Source organism: Triticum urartu, chromosome 6 (assembly GCF_003073215.2).
Source record: "Triticum urartu cultivar G1812 chromosome 6, Tu2.1, whole genome shotgun sequence".
Taxonomy (NCBI): domain Eukaryota; kingdom Viridiplantae; phylum Streptophyta; class Magnoliopsida; order Poales; family Poaceae; genus Triticum; species Triticum urartu.
Window position 1 is genome coordinate 231,260,610 of NC_053027.1, and position 18,326 is coordinate 231,278,935.

Sequence of the window (18,326 nt, forward strand, 5' to 3'; positions counted from 1 at the left end):
ATGTTTCATGCTATGGTTAGCTTTACCTTAATTCTTCTTTTGTAGTTGCGGATGCTTGTGAGAGGGGTTAATCATAAGTGGGATGCTTGTCCAAGGAAGGGCAGTACCCAGGCACCGGTCCACCCACATATCAAATTATCAAAGTAACGAACGTGAATCATATGAGCATGATGAAAACTAGCTTGACGATAATTCCCATGTGTCCTCGGGAGCGTTTTCCTTTATATAAGAGTTTGTCCAGGCTTATCCTTTGCTACAAAAAGGATTGGGCCACCTTGTTGCACCTTGTTTACTTTTGTTACTTGTTACCCGTTATGAATTACCTTATCACAAAACTATCTGTTACCGATAATTTCAGTGCTTGCAGAGAATACCTTACTGAAAACCGCTTGTCATTTCCTTCTGCTTCTCGTTGGGTTCGACACTCTTACTTATTGAAAGGACTATGATAGATCCCTTATACTTGTGGATCATCAAGCATCATCTTCATCTGCATTAATTTGCCGGGTCCTTGCCGTGGATTTCATCCCGAAGAAAGGAAGAAGAAGAAGCAAGCAACATAGCAATCCCCAACAGGCCAAATAGATAAGTTACATCTCTTATCCATACATGTTCTGTGAGTAGAACTTGTGCGTATGAAAACCTTGCTGCCCCAAAAACAAGGGTGCTCCCATCTACTGACACGAATGATGCTTCAGTCAGGATGCTCGCAGTGTCCCTTGACTGAAAGGGTTTGAAGGGGGGCTGGTCCCTCTTTTGGATTCTGTGCTTGATAGGCTCAGACTCACGGCAACGGTCCTAATGAGGTACCGGCAAGATAGCTTGTCGGGATCTACTTGTTTACCCAAAAAGTATAGAGGAATTTTGTGACGCCCGGATAGTTATGCTACAGTAACCCTCCGCTAATGATGCCATGTCACCTCGATTACTGTGGCTAATCTTGCATTAGTTCGAAACCGATTTGAATTCAATTTAAACGTCAGGCAAACAACAAAAGTTTTCAAAAATTAAAACTAAAATGTTCGGGTTGTGTCAAATAAATCTTATGTAGTAATGTTGGAGAAACCAACATTTCTTATAATATTTTAATGCATTAAAACAACCAAAATAGAGGACATAATAATTAATTTAATGCATTTTATAAAGTTACATTTATATAACTAATTTAGTAGTGTGCCAAAATAATTGTGGCAATAGACCAATTAGTAATACTAATTTAGTTGCTCACTTCATATTTTATAAAACAAAAATTAAATGAAACTTTAAAAGAAAATGGTAAAGAAATAAAATAATAAAAACAGAAAATAAAACAATACAAAAAAGAAAAAGAGGGAACCCTCCCTGCTGGGCCGTGGCCCAGCTGGCCACCAGGCCGCCTGGCCGGCCCAACCGGCCACCCACTCCCCCCATTAACCCCACCCCGACCAAACCCCACCGACACCCCACCCACTGCTCGCACCCACTCCCCCCCCGCTGGATCTGGATCGGGACGTGATGCCCTGACCCCGCCGCCCGACGCCACACCCCTGCCGACGCCACCCCGCCCCTCGACGCCGGAGCTCCTCCGCCGGTCTGCCTCCCCATCGCCGCCGTCCCCGTCAACCCCCACGAGCCCCGCTGCCCCGAACCCTACTTCCCCCGTGAGCTCTCCCTCTCTCTCTCACTCGCGCGACCCCGCCTGCGCGCGCTCATGCTCGTCGTCGCAGCTCCCGCTCGTCGCGCCTGCATCGCCTGCATCCATCCCGTGCGCCCGGCGCCCGCTGCCATGCGCGCTGACCCGCGCCCGGCCATTCCTTGCATCGCCCGCGGCTGCCGCCGTCCCGTGCGCTGCTCGTCGCCGCTCCAATCCCGTCGAAGCAGGCCGCTGCCTCCGTCCGTGCTAGCCGCTGGTGCCCCGCTGCCAGCCTGTGCCGCAACCGCGCGCTCCGCCCTGGTTTCCTCCTGCGCGCCGCGAGCTGCTCCCCGCCGCCCACAGCCGTGCCTGTCGTTGCCTGCTGCCGCATCCCACTCGCCCGGCCGGCTTCCCGCGCGCACCATCACCGCGCTCCCCCCGCGCCGCTCCTCCCGCGCTGTGCCTCGTCTCCCCTGACCTCGCCCGCGGCCACTGGCCATCGCGGCTCGCAGCTCACCCCGCTGTTCGCTCCGGCGCCACTCCGGCCGAAGCCGAGGCCCCGGCAGCGCCCTTTGCCTGGCCTCTGGTGGCCTCGTGTGCGGGCGCCAGCGCCCACACCCGGCCTGTTAACACGCCCCGCCCCGCTGGCCTGGTGTCACTGCCAGCGTGCCCCATGTCCTAATTAAAAAAGGAATAAAAATATATAAATAAAAATAATTAATTGAAGAAATAATTAACTTAACTAATTTTAATTAATTAAACTAATCAACTAACTAAACTAACTAAACTGTTAGAGTAGACTAAAACAGTCAATGACAGGGGGGTCCCACCCCTGTTGACCAGTCAAATGTTGACTGGTCAGCTGGGTCCCTCTGGCCCACCTGTCAGCCACTGGGTACACTTTTGTGTACACTGTGCTGGGTGCGCCTAGCAATTTAGCATTTATTTTCGAATTAAAAAAATTCAGAATAATATTAAAACTTTGAAAAATCATAGAAAATTAACCGTAGCTCGGATCGAAAAAAAACTTTATACATTAAAGTTGCTCAGAACAACGAGACGAATCCGGATACGCAGCCCGTTCGTCCGCCACACATCCCTAGCATAGCGAACACGCAACTTTCCCCTCCGGTTCATTTGTCCGAAAACAGGAAACACCGGGGATATTTTCCCGGATGTTTCCCCCTTCACCGTTACCACCTCATACCGCATTAGGGCACCCCTAGTGCCGCTACTTGTCATGTCATGCATCGCTATGCATCTGTTTGCTTAATATTTATTGTTTCTTCCCCCTCTTCTCTCCGATAGACTACGAGACGACGCCGCTGATACCCAGTACGACTGGGGTGTTGACGACCCCTCTCTCTTGCCAGAGCAACCAGGCAAGTCCTCCCCCCCCCTTGATCACCAGATATCGCCTACACTCCTTTATACTACTTGCATTAGAGTAGTGTAGCATGTTACTGCTTTCCGTTAATCCTATCCTGATGCATAGCCTGTCCTTGCTACTATTGTTGTTACCTTTACCTGCAATCCTAATGCTTAGTATAGGATGCTAGTTTATCATCAGTGGCCATACATTCTTGTCCGTCTGCCATGCTATACTATCGGGTCGTGATCACTTGGGAGGTGATCACGGGTATATAATATGTACTTTATACAAGCTACATGTGATGACTATAGTCGGGTTGGCTCGAGGAGTACCCGCGGTTGATTCACGAATTGGGGGCTGGAAGGACATACTTTCCCGACAGCCCTCTGTGTGCATCTTTGTGGCGAAACGACAGGGCAGGTTCAAACCACCTTGGAGAGAGCTGGGCCTGGCCCTGGTTGGCGTTCGCGGTTATTTCAAAATAACACGCTTAACGAGAACTTGTTATTTGATCTGAGTCTGGCTACTGGCCTATACGCACTAACCATCTATGCGGGGACAGTTATGGGCACTCGACGTCATGGTATCAGCCGAAGCCTTCGTGACGTCAGCGATTGAGCGGCGTGCGCCGGGTTGGACTGGAACGCCTACTCTTGTATAAGGGAGGCTAGGTCTGCTCACCGGCCACGTACGCAACGTGCAGGTGTGCAATGGGCGATGGGCCCAGAGCCCTGCGCCATAGGATTTAGACCGGTGTGCTGACCTCTCTGTTGTGCCTAGGTAGGGCTGCGACGTGTTGATCTTCCGAGGCCGGGCATGACCCGGGAAAGTGTGTCCGGCCAAATGGGATGAAGCGTGTTGGGAAATGTGGTGCACCCCTGCAGGGAAGTTAATCTATTCGAATAGCCGTGATCTTCTGTAACAGGACGACTTGGAGTTGTACCTTGACCTTATGACAACTACAACCGGATACTTAATAAAACACACCCTTCCAAGGGCCAGATACAACCGGTGATCACTCTCTCACAGGGCGACGAGGGGAGGATCATCGTTAGGATTATGCTACAGATGCTACTTGGTGAACTTACCATCTACTCTCTTCTCCTGTTGCAAGTTGGAGGTTACCAGAAGCGTAGTCTTCGATAGGACTAGCTATCCCCCTCTTATTCCGGCATTCTGCAGTTCAGTCCACATATGATACCCATATTCCATTTGATACCAATGCATACATATGTAGTGTAGCTCCTTGCTAGCGAGTACTTTGGGTGAGTACTCACGGTTGCTTTACTCCCCCTTTTCCCCCTTCCTTTACCCGGTTGTTGCGACCAGACATTGGAGTCCAGGAGCCAGACACCACTGTCGACGATGACTACTACTACTCTGGAGGTGCCTACTACTACTGCAACCCGTTGACGGCGACCAGGAGTAGTTTAGGAGGATCCTAGGCAGGAGGCATGCGCCTCTTTCGATCGGTATCCCAGTTTGTGCTAGCCTTCTTAAGGCAAACTTGTTTAACTTATGTCTGTACTCAGATATTGTTGCTTCCGCTGACTCGTCTATGATTGAGCTCTTGTATTCGAGCCCTCGAGGCCCCTGGCTTGTAATATGATGCTTGTACGACTTATTTTATTTGTAGAGTTGTGTTGTGATATCTTCCCGTGAGTCCCTGATCTTGATCGTACATGTTTGCATGTATGATTAGTGTATGGTCGAATTGGGGGCGTCACAAGTTGGTATTAGAGCCGACTGCCTGTAGGAATCCCCCTTCCACACTCCTTGGCTGAAGTCGAGTCTAGTCATTGAAAAACTTTTACTAACATGGCTGTGTGGCTTACGGGCCCACGTCGCCATTCGGTGGTATTAGGATCTTTTACTCCTTGTCTATACTCTGGGACTTTGATCTCTCTTCTATTCGGGTTAAATGAATTTTGCTAAATCTAACATTAGGTTCTCGTTATCACTTTCACCCGGAGAGCCCCTTATTACTGATGATCGTCTGCTGCACGTGAAGACCCTGAAGATACTCTCCGGTGATAACCCGAGAACTTGTGCTCATCGTGTTTGCAATTCCCCTTCCACCATCAACCCTTATGGGTAACTACTTGCAGTTGTTATTCTTACATTCATCCCCAGTTGGTCTTGTTATTACAAGATACCCCGAAATAGTCATCGTTGTTTCGATAATGCTTTAAGCTTAGTGCCTTGCTGTTCTTTGTCACCTGAATACCCCTATGGATAATTCTCGCACTTATCAAGTATCCACTCATCCCCCAGTTGTTCATGTGTTTCACAATGGTCTTCGAAATACTATTCGATCCTCCAAAAATCCTAAGTAGCTTATTGCTCTGCAATACTTGTCTGCTTGCATTATGGATGCTTTCCATATGTCTGGCAATATTCGTTAGTATCCTTAGACACCGTCATTTTGATCCTATTGATTCAACATGAGTGCGAATGCACGCAATCATCAGTTGATCCTTTCAAATTATCTTTCTGGCTCAGACGTCATTTTTGAACATGAGCTTGTTCTCAACCAATCTGTTTGCCGTCAATTGTACCCTTAGGTCTATTGAACTTATCCACCCTTGATCAGAGCGTCTGCTTCTGATCCTTCTATTTGGAAATCATAATTCCTTTGATATCTAAGCATCGAATCATTCAGGTGTTCTATAATCTGATGCCCTTGCATCCTTTCTTCAACTGATTGTGTGCCGATGCTCACATCAGCTCCGCTATGGACTGTCAAATCCTTTATTGGATTATTATTCGACAGTGTCCTCCTTATTCAATAACCTCGTGAGCCTTTCCTCTAATACATAATGCTTTTGGTAAATTGTATCCTCTGTTTTCTCAACCATGCTCTGTTTTCGAGCTGGTGGTATTTACGATTGAAGCTTGTGGTATATGTTTCCACAATACCCTAACGGGTTGAATCTATGCCTTTCTTAATCTGTGTGAACCCGAAAGTTTTCACGGGTCATACTCCTCTGGTAATTCACCAGGTAGGTTTTGACACCGAAATCATTTTTATCTTGAGCAGTGAATGAAAGGTTATGCATTGAAGAAGTGGGAGTCGACCTTGAACTTGTGTTCATGCCTATGGACACGATGTATATCCTATCATAGAAACTTCTTGTAATAATAATTATCTCCTTGATATAATATCATTTGGTATCTGTGAATTGATACTTGCAATCGTGGTTCCAACCATATGTTCTTCTTTGATCCCATTTCTCGGGCAAGTTTAAGAACTTGTCTTGTGTGGACCAATACACCAGTCCAACCTTTACTTTGATCTACCGTCGAATATTACACCCTGGTATCTCGGGAATATCATGGGACATCATAACTTCTTATGGGTTCTTCATCAACTATTATCACTCACCGGATCGAATTGTTCCTAGGTTCTGGGTTGTCGTCAATCGAGAACACCGAATAGTGAATCGAGTCCGCACTCTGATTCAATAACCCTAAAATTTTTTGTTGCTTATGAGTTTAATAATCCTTCAAGTCATTCCTTGCTTGATCGGCTATATCCCTATCGTGCTGCTCTTAGCTGTGCTACCTGGTCCTTCTTCCCGGAGCACAATTTTCGATGATGAGCTAAGCTTACGTTGAGTTTCCTCATCATATCATTCTCCTTAAACCACAAGCTTGGTTTCGAGTTTGTGACATACCCTTGGGTTCAATATCCTTTCGCTTCATCTTCATGAAATCTCTCAACAATTGTGTCATGATCATCATCGGCATTCTGAGCTCTTTCAGGATGTCAATTGAGTTCATTATGAAAAATACCATCCTTGCCCTCGATGATTTGTGTTATCATCGACCACTTTATTGACTTCCCTCCAACACAAACTTATTCCTTGAGATCCTTGCTATCCAGCAATTATTCTTCTTTACCTTGGAGTATTACTATCTTATATGTCAAGAATGTCGTGAGAATTTCACCACCTCTTAAGGATTCTTGATACAGGTAATACTTCTCACCATCACCTTTCTTTCTTGGTCCCCGTGTTGGTTCTAACCGGGATACCAACAGGTGAACGGTGCTGTTTGGATTCTGCCCTTCTAGCAACCATATTTCTTTGAAGTTCATGGTCGAACGTTCATTCTTAGACTATTGATCACTGAATCACCATTCTAACATTTGATCATGCTACCTAACGCCATACTTTGGGCACCCTTTTCAACTAATGTTTAATTGTGTATGTTTTTCCTTGATCATACCTCATTATATCATTTGATCCGACAAATGTTTTCTCGTTGTTCACATAACTGTGGAAATCCATCTTTTTGGATACCTCGTTGAATTATTGCTGAGTCCATCAGCCACCTCCTCATCCTCTCCTTGGCTTAATGATGGATCCTTTGTGTTTCAAAAGTCTGACCTTTGCCTGAAGTCCATGTCAATGCTATCTCGAAGCATATATATTTTACTCCAATTATCAACAAAAACATTTAAAGCCTAATGTTAAATGTTTCCTGCTCAATTATCCAAACACCGTTGTATGGGTAAAGTCATGAAATTTCTCTCTCCTTACCTAAAGAGTTTTCTACATTATATCCTGTCAAGGATATCATGCTCTGCTTGTCCTTGGGAAGGATATACCCCTGAAATATGTGTTTAAACACATTTTTCCTTTCCATTGTTCTGTTTAACCTGATGATCACATTTTCCTTTCCATTGGTTTGTTTGACCTTTCTGGTGTTCTATATGATCTAAGTAGTAATATTATCCTGCTTATGTAAACTTCTCGATGTACAATTCTGTCAGAAAGACCCGGTTACTTTTGTTGATGACATTCCGGTAACCACCGATGGACGAGAACCTTGCCTATTGGCCTGCCTCGTTCAACGAGCAGGAAAATGGTTCTCTTCGTCCCTCGCCCTTGGTACCAATGGTTGTTGCCGACATAATCAATAGTCTATCCTTTGACATGCCTTGCTTACATGATCATGCAAGACATCATCCCCCTTCCTACTTTTGACCCACATGGTGGGCCCATAACCCACAAGTCCCAGCTTTCCCTTCTTACCCTTTGGTAAGTACGGTGAAGATCCTGAAGGAAGGATGACAACTTCATCATGATGACCTGAAGCAAAGGAATGAAGACATCAGTGCTATGGATCGACCACCACGAGAAGACCAACCAATGCCGAGAAGATTCGTTAGGATTTCGTAACCAGACCTTTCCCCCTTATTCCACCTCTTAAATCTCGGGACGAGATTTCTTGTAGTGGAGGAGAATTGTGACGCCCGGATAGTTACGCTACAGTAACCCTCCGCTAATGATGCCATGTCACCTCGATTACTGTGGCTAATCTCGCATTAGTTCGAAACCGATTTGAATTCAATTTAAAAGTCAGGCAAACAACAAAAGTTTTCAAAAATTAAACCTAAAATGTTCGGGTTGTGTCAAATAAATCTTATGTAGTAATGTTGGAGAAACCAACATTTCTTATAATATTCTAATGCACTAAAACAACCAAAACAGAGGACATAATAATTAATTTAATGCCTTTATAAAGTTACATTTATATAACTAATTTAGTAGTGTGCCAAAATAATTGTGGCAATAGACCAATTAGTAATACTAATTTAGTTGATCACTTCGTATTTTATAAAACAAAAATTAAATGAAACTTTAAAAGAAAATAGTAAAGAAATAAAATAATAAAAACAGAAAATAAAACTATACAAAAAAAAGAAAAAGAGGGAACCCCTCCCTGCTGGGCCGTGGCCTAGCTGGCCACCAGGCCGCCTGGCCGGCCCAACCTGCCACCCACTCCCCCCATTAACCCCACCCCGACCAAACCCCACCCACTCCTTGCACCCACTCCCCCCCCCCCGCCGCGCGCTGGATCTGGATCGGGGCGTGATGCCCTGACCCCGCCGCCCCGACGCCACACCCCTGTCGACGCCGCCCCGCCGCTCGACGCCAGAGCTCCTCCGCCGGTCTGCCTCCCCATCGCCGTCGTCCCCGTCAACCCCCGTCAACCCCCACGAGCCCCGCTGCCCCGAACCCTACTTCCATCATGAGCTCTCCCTCTCTCTCTCTCACTCGCGCGACCCCGCGTGCGCACGCGCTCGCGCTCGTCATCGCAGCTCCCACTTGTCACGCCCGCATCGCCTGCATCCATCCCGCGCGCCCGGCGCCCGCTGCCACGCGTGCTGACCTGCACCCGGCCATTCCCTGCATCGCCCGCGGCTGCCGCCCTCCCGCGCGCCGCTCGCCGCCGCTCCAATCCCGTCGAAGCACGCCGCTGCCTCCGTCCGTGCTAGCCGCCGGCGCCCCGCTGCCAGCCTGCGCCTCAATCGCGCGCGCCGCCCCGCTTTCTTCCCGCGCGCCGCGAGCTGCTCCCCGCCGCCCACAGCCGCACCTGTCGTTGCCTGCTGCCGCATCCCGCTCGCCCGGCCGACTTCCCGCGCGCACCATCACCGCGCTCCCCTGCGCCGCTCCTCCCGCGCCGTGCCTCGTCTTCCCTGACCTCGCCCGCGGCCACTGGCCACCGCGGCTCGCAGCTCACCCCGCCGTTTGCTCCGGCGCCACTCCGGCCGAAGCCGAGGCCCCGGCAGCGCCCTCTGCCTCGCCTCTGGTGGCCCAGCGGGCCCCATGTCCTAGTTAAAAAAGGAATAAAAATATATAAAATAAAAATAAAAATAATTAATTAATTAGTTAATTAATTAACTTAATTAATTTTAATTAATTAAACTAATCAACTAACTAAACTAACTAAACTGTTAGAGTAGACTAAAACAGTCAATGACAGGGGGTCCCACCCCTGTTGACCAGTCAAACGTTGACTCGTCAGCTGGGTCCCTCTGGCCCACCTGTCAGCCACTAGGTACACTTTTGTGTACACTGTGCTGGGTGCGCCTAGCAATTTAGCATTTATTTTCGAATTAAAAATAATTTCAGAATAATATTAAAATTTATAAAAATCATAGAAAATTAACCGTAGCTCGGATCAAAAAACATTGTACTTGAAAGTTGGTCAGAACGACGAGACGAATCCGGATACGTAGCCCGTTCGTCCGCCACGCATCCCTAGCATAGCGAACACGCAACTTTCCCCCTCCGGTTCATCTATCCGAAAATGCGAAACACCGGGGATATTTTCCCGGATGTTTCCCCCTTCACCGGTACCACCTCATACCGCGTTAGGGCACCCCTAGCACCGCTACTTGTCATGTCATGCATCGCTATGCATTTGTTTGCTTAATATTTATTGTTTCTTCCCCCTCTTCTCTCTGATAGACTACGAGACAAACACCGCTGCTACCCAGTACAACTACGGTGTTGACGACCCCTCTCTCTTGCCAGAGCAACCAGGCAAGCCCCCCCTTGATCACCAGATATTGCCTACTCTCCTCTATACTGCTTGCATTAGAGTAGTGTAGCATGTTACTGCTTTCCGTTAATCCTATCCTGATGCATAGCCTGTCCTTGCTACTACTGTTGTTACCTTTACCTGCAATCCTAATGCTTAGTATAGGATGCTAGTTTATCATCAGTGGCCATACATTCTTGTCCGTCTGCCATGCTATACTATCGGGCCGTGATCACTCGGGAGGTGATCACGGGTATATACTATATACTTTATACAATCTACATGTGATAACTATAGTCGGGTTGGCTCGAGGAGTACCCGCGGTTGATTCATGAATTGGGGGCTGGAAGGACATACTTTCCCAACAGCCCTCTGTGTGGATCTTTGTGGCGAAGCGACAGGGTAGGTTGAGACCACCTAGGAGAGAGGTGGGCCTGGCCCTGGTCGGCGTTCGGGGTTATTTCAAAATAACACGCTTAATGAGATCTTGGTATTTGATCTGAGTCTGGCTACTGGCCTATACGCACTAACCATCTACGCGGCGACAGTTATGGGCACTCGACGTCGTGGTATCAGCCGAAGCCTTCATGACGTCAGCGACTGAGCGGCGCGCGCCGGGTTGGACTGGAACGCCTACTCTTGTATAAGGGAGGCTAGGTCTGCTCACCGGCCGCGTACGCAACATGCAGGTGTGCAATGGGCGATGAGCCCAGAGCCCTGCGCCATAGGATTTAGACCGGCGTGCTGACCTCTCTGTTGTGCCTAGGTAGGGCTGCGACGTGTTGATCTTCCGAGGCCAGGCATGACCTAGGAATGTGTGTCCGGCCAAATGGGATCGAGCGTGCTGGGAAAAGTGGTGCATCCCTGCAGGGAAGTTAATCTATTCGAATAGCCGTGATCTTCGGTAACAGGACGACTTGGAGTTGTACCTTGACCTTATGACAACTAGAACCGGATACTTAATAAAACACACCCTTCCAAGGGCCAGATACAACCGGTGATCGCTCTCTCATAGGGCGACGAGGGTAGGATCATCGGTTAGGATTATGCTACACGATGCTACTCGGTGAACTTACCATCTACTCTCTTCTCCTGCTGCAAGTTGGAGGTTACCAGAAGCGTAGTCTTCGATAGGACTAGCTATCCCCCTCTTATTCCGGCATTCTGCAGTTCAGTCCACATATGATACCCTTATTCCATTTGATACCAATGCATACATATGTAGTTTAGCTCCTTGCTTGCGAGTACTTTGGATGAGTACTCACGGTTGCTTTACTCCCCCTTTTCCCCCTTCCTTTACCCGGTTGCTGTGACTAGACGTTGGAGTCCAAGAGCCAGACGCCACTGTCGACGACGACTACTACTACTCGGTAGGTGCCTACTACTATGTGCAGCCCACTGACGGCGACCAGGAGTAGTTTAGAAGGATCCCAGGCAGGAGGCTTGTGCCTCTTTCGATCTGTATCCCAGTTTGTGCTAGCCTTCTTAAGGCAAACTTGTTTAACTTATGTCTGTACTCAGATATTGTTACTTCCGCTGACTCGTCTATGATCGAGCTCTTGTATTCGAGCCCTCGAGGCCCCTGGCTTGTAATATGATGCTTGTATGACTTATTTTATTTGTAGAGTTGTGTTGTGATATCTTCTTGTGAGTCCCTGATCTTGATCGTACACATTTACGTGTATGATTAGTGTACGGTCGAATTGGGGGCGTCACACATTTCACCTCTGCATGGTTATCTTACATGCACAAGTGCCCGACAAAGTTCATCTTTTTCATTAATATGCTGGTAAACAAGTACAAATCTCACAGAACATAAACATTGATTCAAGAAATTACATTATTTTTTGAACTAAAGTTTGGCAAGTGCCTACAGATTTTATGCTAAAAAAAGATAAGTTCCCCGTGATCCCTTTCTTGTCCCTCTCCTCCCAGGCACTATGATGGAAGGGGAAGAGGGCAAAAGGAGAGCCTATGGGAAGGCCCTAATCAATCCCATCAGGTCCTGCCGGGCACATCCTGACAAGATCTGTAGTGGAGAGGCTGCGAAGGAGGGGGAGCGAAAGGAGCTGCCCGACACTCCTATGGTCACCATCTCCAGGGTCGGCGAGAAGCCCCAGCGTAAGCACCGACAGGAGAGGCTGCCGGGGCTCAGCTGGAAGACTGCTAGAGGAGGCAGACGGCCCTAAGAGAGCGATCCTCTCCCCGGCTACCGGAAGACCGGTGATGATGGTGCCGAGGAGAGAGGGGAGGTGTAACACCCCGGATGTAATTTACCTTATCTGTACTCCAACTCTTGTCGTTTCTGGCACTAAGTTATTTTATTTCATCGTTGTCGGGTTTTTGTCTCCGTGCGTTTTGTCTTTGTCATGCATCTCATATCATGTCATCATGTGCATTCCATTTGCATACGTGTTCGTCTCATGCATCCGAGCATTTTCCCCGTTGTCCGTTTTGCATTCCGGCGCTCCTATGTCCTTCAGTGGTCCTTTCTACCTCTTTTCGTGTGTGGGCATTAAATATTTCTGGATTGGACCGAGACTTGTCATGCGGCCTTGGTTTACTACCGGTAGACCGCATGTCAAGTTTCGTGCCATTTGGACTTCGTTTGATACTCCAACGGTTAACCGAGGGACCGAAAAGGCCTCATGTGAGTTGCAGCCCAACACCCTTCCAATTTGGCCCAAAACCCACCTAAACCTCTCCTATCGTCTAGAGCGTTCGATCATGATCGCGTGGCCAAAAACCGCACTCCATTTGGAGCCTCCTAGCTCCTCCTACCTATAAAAAGGCCTTCTCCCCCGAAATTCCGGGTCCATTCGCACCCTAACCCTAGCCCCGCTCCTCTCCGTGCGGCCGGACACGTCCGCCGCCGCCGGATAAAGCCGCCGCCGCCCCCGCGCCCAATCGGGAAGTGCCATGTGGCACCGCCCGGCCTCCTCTGCCGCCAGCCCGCAAGGCCCAGGGCGGGCCCTCCCCGGCCCGCATCGTCCGCCGTCCGCGCCCGCGCTAGCGAACTGCGCCCGCGCCGGCCTGCTTCTCCGCCCGGCGCCGCCGCGCGCCATCGCCGGCGCCGCCCCGCTCTGCCTCGAGTCCGACCCGCCGCCACGCGTCTCCGGCGAAGCTCGCCGCTCCGGCCACCGTCGCCTCGCCGCTAGTCCTCACCGCTGCCTCCGCGGGAGGGATCCGGCCGCGCCGCCCAAGTCCTCGCCGTCCGGCCGGTTTCCTCTCTCCGGCGACCACAACTCCGGCCGGTCATCCTCAGGTCGTGCGCCCTGCTACTACAGTAGATCGACCAGATCCAGATCCAAAAATGTGAGGGTTGACTTTTTCATCCCGTAACCCTAATTTTTATCTTTTTTCGCATGCCATAACTCTGCATCCGTAGCTCCGATTTGTGCGTGTAGCATATCAACATGTTCGTCTCGATGAGTACATCATTTCATCTCATTGCATCATTTTCATTTGAGCTCATCTGGATGCCCGAAATGCTGTTGGAAGAGGGCTATGTGATGAATTTGTCAGATCTGTTTCAGCAAATGGCATTTCGTCATTTTTGCCATGATTAATGTGTGCATGCTATGATCCTGAGCTCTACATGTGTTTTGTTATATGCCATGACATATTTACAGGGTTGTATACCATGTATTTTTTTGATCTTTGTGGTGACTAGCACAAGCTTGCAAACTAGCGTAATCGGTAATGCTAATTTCAGGGACTTAGAATTTCACTAAGCCCTTGTCCTGATATTGTTTTTATGCCATATGTTCTTGTTGTTTCCTAGTGATCCGTCCCTCTTTTGAGGATGACCAATAAGGATGTTTTGTTAACATTGTGGTGCTCTATCCATCCATGTCTTTGTTTGAAATTATGGAGCATCCTAGCTTGAGTCAATCGAGCTCTACTTTTGCTATAAAATGATCCTGGCAGATTGTTGACATGTTTAGCGATTTTGCCGAGGGTGTTGTTGTTGATCCGTGCATGCCATGATGTTGTTCTTGCCATGTCTAGCTTCTATGCCATGTCTTCTTGATGGGTGTATGCTTAGTTTGTCATGACATGCTCTTTAGTGAGTGCATCGAGCTCGTAAACATGCCTACCCTTTAACTGTTTCGCATGCTCCAGTTTTTCACTAAGTCTGAATCTGTTTATGTTTTTGCTGTGTTCACATGCTTGCAATTGAATTTTCTGATCCCTTTTGGCTCAAGGTCACTAAGGGAATTTTGCTATGTCCTTAGAGTAGCTTCATGCCATGCCTTGCTTTGCCATGATATGTTCCTGTAGCATGTAGTTTTCATGCTCTAAAGATTGCTTCCTGCTGATAAATTCCAGGCTTGTGTTAATTTCACTAAGTCTGAAACCTGTTATCATTTGCACTTTTGCCATGCTTGTTTGAACCAGTTAATGGGTGAATTAGCCATAGCTCATTGTTCATCTTTTGTCAAGATTCATGAGTGGATCCCTGCCATGTATTTTGTTGCCATGTTTGAGTGCTGTAGCATATTTTACTTGATGCATTTAAATGGCTACTTACTGATTTTCGCAGACCGGTGCCATATTTGTTTTGCTTTCCATTTCCAAACCGTGCATCCGATTCTGGTGATCTTTATATCGATTTCTACCGAAATCAACTCACCTTTTCAGTGGAACTCTTGGATTTCTAAGTTGAGGCCAGTTTCAATCATTCCTTTGCAAATCTTGCATATGCATCACATACCGCATCCCGCATATCATACCATGTTTGCATCATGTTGCTTGAGCATTGCACGTGGTTGATTGTGCTCCTTTTGCTTGTTGTTCTTGTTTGGGTAGAGCCGGGAGACGAGTTCATGAACGAGGAGCCCGTTGAGTTCGTTTACGAGGATCAAGTCAACTCTGAGAACTTTGCAGGAAAGATGACCATACCCTCGAAATCACTTCTATCTTTGCTTGCTAGATGCTCGCTCTTTTGCTATGCCTATCCTACGATACCTACCACTTGCTTATCATGCCTCCCATATTGCCATGTCAAACCTCTAACCCACCATGTCCTAGCAAACCATGGTTTGGCTATGTTACCGCTTTGCTCAGCCCCTCTTATAGCGTTGCTAGTTGTAGGTGAAGATTGGAGTTCGTTCCTTGTTGGAACTTTGTTTATTGTTGGGATATCACAATATTATCTTGTTCATCTTAATGCACCTATATACTTGGTAAAGGGTGGAAGGCTCGGCCTTATGCCTAGTGTTTTGTTCCACTCTTGCCGCCCTAGTTTCCGTCATATCGGTGTTACGTTCCCGGATTTTGCGTTCCTTACACGGTTGGGTTATAATGGGAACCCCTTGACAGTTCGCCTTGAATAAAACTCCTCCAGCAATGCCCAACCTCGGTTTTACCATTTGCCACCTAGCCTCTTTTTCCCTTTGGTTTCCGGAGCCCAAGGGTCATCTTATTTAACCCCCCCCCCCCCGGGCCAGTGCTCCTCTGAGTGTTGGTCCACCTCGTCTGCCGCCGGTGGCCACAAGGGGCAACTCTGGGCTGGCCTACCGGACGTTTGGACAATCTGAGTGTGCCCTAAGAACGAGATATGTGCAGCTCCTATCGGGATTTGTCAGCACATTCGGGCGGTGTTGCTGGACTTGTTTTACCATTGTCGAGCATGTCTTGTAACCGAGATGCCGAGTCTGATCGGATTGTCTTGGGAGAAGGAATATCCTTCGTTGCCTGTGAGAGCTTGTGATGGGCTAAGTTGGGACTCCCCTGCAGGGATTTGAACTTTCGAAAGCCGTGCCTGCAGTTATGGGCAGATGGGAATTTGTTAATGTCCGGTTGTAGATTACATGAAACTTAACTTAAATAAAATGCACCAACCGCGTGTGTAACCGTGATGGTCTCTTCTCGGCGGAGTCCGGGAAGTGAACACGGTGTTGGAGTAATGCTTGACGTAGGTTGTTCTAGGATCACTTCTTGATCATAGTTGTTCGACCATGCTTTTGCCTTCTCTTCTCGCTCTCTTTTGCGATTATGTTAGCCACCATATAAGCTAGTCGCTTGCTGCAGCTCCACCTCATACCTTTGCCTTACCTGTAAGCTTAAATAGTCTTGATCGCGAGGGTGTGAGATTGCTGAGTCCCCGTGACTCACAGATTACTTCCAAACCAGATGCAGGGACCGATGATACCGTTCCACATGACATGACCGAGCTCAAATGGGAGTTTGATGAAGACTCTCGCCGTTACTACGTGTCTTTCCCAGATGATCAATAGTGGTGCCCAGTTGGGGTGATCGGGGATTTTGTCGCATTTGGGGGTTGTTCTTCATTTTGGTACCGTAGTCGGGCCCTGATTGTATTGAATGAATTTAATGTTATTTATAATATTTGTGTGACGCGGCGAGTGTAAGCCAACTATGTATCCTTTCCCCTTCTATTTATATTACATGGGTTGTTTGCGAAGATTACCTCACTTGCGACATTGCTTTCAATGTGGTTATGCCTCTAAGTCGTGCTTCAACACGTAGGAGATATAGCCGCATCGAGGGCGTTACGGGAGGAGCGGAAAGATGAGGCAGTGGTCCAACAGTAGGAGATGAAGGCGTCGGTGCCTTCATACTCCGACCTGGTGGCCTGCCACCCACCTTCTCCGTCCTCCCTCATTCATTCTTCACCACCTCCACTCCAAGGAGACGCCGACCCCTTGGGCTGTCACCTCGGAGAAGCTGCGGGCGATGGCTGCATCTGAGGCGCATGAGGGGCACCACTCCCCTCCTCGAGGGACGGGGTGACACCGCCATCTTCAGCAATGATCCCGGTTACTCCGGGAGGGGCAATGCTGGGTTTACCAGGGGCCTTGTGCGCACCGCTCCATGGCCCACGAGTAGCTCGGCCACCTCGACCGCATCCACAGTGTCCTTTTGGGCCAAGGACCAGACTCACTCCCCAAGTGCTGGCACGAGCTCTTATTATCATCTTCAACAACTCCAAGCTGGAACCCGGAGCTTGGCCCCGGGCTCCTCTCATCAACATGGCCAGAAGAAAACAAAGTATGGAGAAAGAGAGGAATGCGGGTGAATGCCTCTGCTTCTTCCCCCGCTCCTTCTTTTATAGGCGAGTTGGGGCCGGGGGCTGATTCACGACGGGTAACCACCGTCCTCCTCCACCAATCCAAGACAACCGGGCCCTTGCTTTGATGTTCTCCCACACCACGCGCCTCCGTTATCTACCCCACCACTACAAAAAAATACACTTCCATGATGATACATGTTTGTCACAGTAGGTCGCGTTTTCTGTCATGCATGTACATCCATGACAAATTTATGACAGAATCAAGATAGTCATACATGTGCTGTCATAGAAGTGTTCCATGACATTGCCAAAATTATCATCACGAAAGTGTCCACTTCCATGATGATAAATCGCGCTTCACAGAAGTGCTTCCGTCAAGGGTGACCGACACGTGGCATCCACCGTAACGGAACATCGTTAAGCTATCGGGTCGGATTTTGGATCCGATAACCCGTTAACAGCCACGACCAATGCCGATTTTCCACGTGTAAAATTCTCATTGGCTGACGGATCCACGCGTTGGCACAGGTATCACTCATCCAACAGTCGAGATGGGACTATGATATGTTGACACGTGGACCAGCCCAAAAGTGGCCCACAAAGATTAAATGGGCCGGCCCAACCGAAGGCCCATAAGATTTAGCGGACCATAATGGGCCGGCCCTGCTAAAGCCCCACAAAATTTAGCGGACCATAATGGGCCGGCCCACCTAAAGGCCCACACGATTTTGCAGACCATAATGGGCCGGCCCAGCTAAAGGCCCACAAGATTTTGCGGACCACATTGGGTCGGCCCAGCTAAAGGCCCACAAGATTATGTCGACCATAATGGGCCGGCCCAGCTAAAGGCCCAACATTCTCTGCCAAATCGGCCCGTCAACGGCCTGTCCTAAACTTGTCATCAACGCAGCCCATGGTCACTTCTGGCCCGTTAACAGTCCGCTGAGTAATTGGGCCGAATTACGGCC